Below are 3139 nucleotides of genomic sequence, written 5' to 3' on the forward strand. Positions count from 1 at the left end.
GACCCACTCTGCGCACGCTCGTGCGGGGACACCGGAATCACGTGATCCGCGCCTGACCAATCGCCGTGTGGCCTGCCTCTGGGCGCGCCACAGCTTCGGACGCCAAGCTTCCGTCGTTTGCGCCGTGCTCGCTGGTTGGGAGGGGTGAGAAGCTGAGGGGTGGCGCCTGCGCCTTGGGTTGGGGCGGGTGCGTGGAAAAACAAGAGGGGCTGTGGGGGTACGGGAGAGCTTTCTGAAAGAGAATGTTGGCTCTTGGCGCCCCGTGTGGTCGGGAGGAATGAGCAGGGAAGGCCGTCCCCTGTGCCTCTCCTCGTTAGTGGCCTGAGGCACGTAGAGATTGAGAAGGGCTTCCTGAGACCAGAGGGGCTTTAAGAATCTCAGGTTTGCAAAGGCGGAGCTCAGGGTCTTTTGTTAAGGTTAACTCATCTGCACCCCTGGTAGCTGCGGTGTGCCGGAAAGCACTTTGGCCTTCTATTCAAACAATCTGGGTTCAAAGCTTGGTTTCAGCACTGACTGTTGGAAGCCTCAAAGCACGACTTTCACTCTCTGAGCCTTAGTTTTCTCATCTGTGAACTGGGGACAATAATACCTTTTAATGGGGTTGTTGTGGTGAGCATGAAATAACAGCTTGAACCTTATACCTGCAATATCATACGTTTCAATATAATACATATAAGAACCTGACACTAGGAAGTAGTCTATAAATGGAAGCTGTGTTTGTGGTTGTTGTGGTTATGGACCTAAGACATGGCCAGATCTCCCTTCATCTTTATCAGAATTGGTGTCTTAGGGTTCCCATATGCCCCTCTTTTCCATCACCACTAATGAGGAAAGGCTTATGTTAGCTGTACTCTCCTTCCTCACTCCCTGTTTTTAGCTGGATACAGCACACACAAGGAAAGCTTCGCCCTGAGTAATATAAGCACATGTCATATCTATCCCTCTTGAGCCGGCCTCGGTTCAAAGATCCCTGGTGATGTTTTTTACATTTGGATATCTTCAGCATCTGTTTTCTGATTCCCTCTCCTTTTTGATGCCCACTACCCAGTCTTCTCATCTTGCTCTCAGCCTGGGCCACAACATCGTCTTAGTATTAGTTTGTTACATCCATAATAACTGAAAAAAAGTGAGGGCTATAAAATAACAGGACTTCTAGCCTTAGTCTCAGAGTGCTTGGGGAAGGAGTTGGCTCTGCTCCCTAAAACAACTCCCCAGCAAGGGCCCCATAATAGCTTTTAAAAGCCGTGCATGCATGGGAGTGTTTGAACATAAGTACATTGGGTACTTTGGGAAGCAGAGGGGGTCTGTCCCCATGAGTAAAATGTCAAAATCCAATATTTCATAACTTTCCAGGATTTCCCCTCTTCACCCCCCTCCCATCTCCCCTCTATGAATTCCAGCTGTTTACCTCCTCTACCCACCCCTCCTAGACTAAGATAAAGGAAATCGCCCAATCCTGCAAAGCTGAGCTTGTGAGCGGGCACTGTTTTGAGTTAGTCCAGCCTGTGAACCCTGTTCTTTGGGCATTATATTTTCCACACTCGCGCTCCAGATCTGTGGGCCCCAGGGCTGTGTTTGTTTTATGTGACCCCTGGCACCATGGCTGCAATTTATTGAACTGTGAGTGGATTCCTAATCCAAGCTGTACTAAGCAAATGTTCTCTCCTGGGAACCTTGGATTAGGGACGAGAGATTATGATTCTAACTGGACTGGTTTCTTGAACAGAAGAGATAAAAATTCAGGAGCTATAGTGCACCTACCTCCCGGCACCTACCATGAGAAATGAGAAATGAAAAATGAAGAAAGACTATCTGCAGAAAGAGAATGAACCATCTAGAGGCAGTGACCAGAAACAATGAGATTGGTTTCTGGTTCCTAAAAGCTTCCCAGGCCCCTCTGACCTTGTGTCTCTGAGTCACATTTATCTAGATTAAATCATTTAAGCTAACATAACCTGTACCCAATGCGGAGTCTACTACAAATCCAGTCTCCTCAGTTGGCCCACAACGTACCCAGCAATCTCTCTACAGGCCAGCTTCTGCCATCGTCCCCCATTCTGCTTCAGGGGGAAAAGAAAGGCACGGAGGAGGAAACTGTCTTAGTTTTCAGTCCCCTCCAAGCACCTGAATCTCTCCTACTCTTTCTTTCACAGAGAAGAGAGGTCTCTCTCCAAATCCTTCCATTGTGACGTGTATTTCATTCCCTTTTGTCTCTTCAGGAACTTTGCTCCTTCACTTAAGCCTCGCCTTCATGGATATTCAACTTTTTCCTCTCCCCTACTCTTTGATCTCAGCACATAAAGTTGATGAACTGGCCCGACCTTTATAAAAAAGTCCCATTTTAATCCCACACACTACTGACTGTCACACATTCGTTTCTTGCCTTCCACAAGCTCCTAGGGAGTCGTGTGACTCTTCATCTCCACTTCCTCACCTTCCATGTATTCCTGAAATCTAGTGCCTTAGACCTAGTGACCTCTTCCTAAAATCTCTACTGAAAATACTTTTGCTGAAGTTGCAAATGACTTTTGAACTGAAAAACCCATTGGAAATATTTAGGCTTAATTTATTTGACTGCTTGATGTCATTTGGCTTTGTTGATCACCCTGACCTGCACCCTTTTCCTCTGTTGGCTCCTATGAGCTATGCTTTTCCCATTTTTTCCTACACCCACATGGGCCCTTCCCGGCATCCTTAGTGCACTCCTTTTCTTGCACTCACCATTGAAATAAGAAAACAGGGCACCTGGCTGGCTGAAGTGTAGAGCGCGTAACTCTTGATCTCGGGGTTATGAGCTTGAGCCCCACATTGGGTGTAGAGATTACTTTAAAACAAAAGTAAATAAATAAGAAAACAGTTTAGTCCACACCAATTTCTCATCTCCTCACTCTTACCAGCAACCTCAATAGCACCCACCTGAAGCAGACCTTGGTAATTTGGGGTTTCTTAGAATCTGATTCCCCTTCCTTCTTACAAGTAGATAAGCCGAGCCATGACAGACATTGAAAAGGTTGGGCCTTTTTTTTTTTTTTTTCCCCACACCAGCTAAGACAGAGGCATGTGACATAGGCCTGGCCAAGTAGTCCTCAGAAATGCAGATTCTGAAGTAAATGATTCAGAGAAATAGAACCGTGGAGAA

The sequence above is a fragment of the Panthera uncia genome, assembly GCF_023721935.1.
Source record: "Panthera uncia isolate 11264 chromosome B3 unlocalized genomic scaffold, Puncia_PCG_1.0 HiC_scaffold_1, whole genome shotgun sequence".
Lineage (NCBI taxonomy): Eukaryota > Metazoa > Chordata > Mammalia > Carnivora > Felidae > Panthera > Panthera uncia.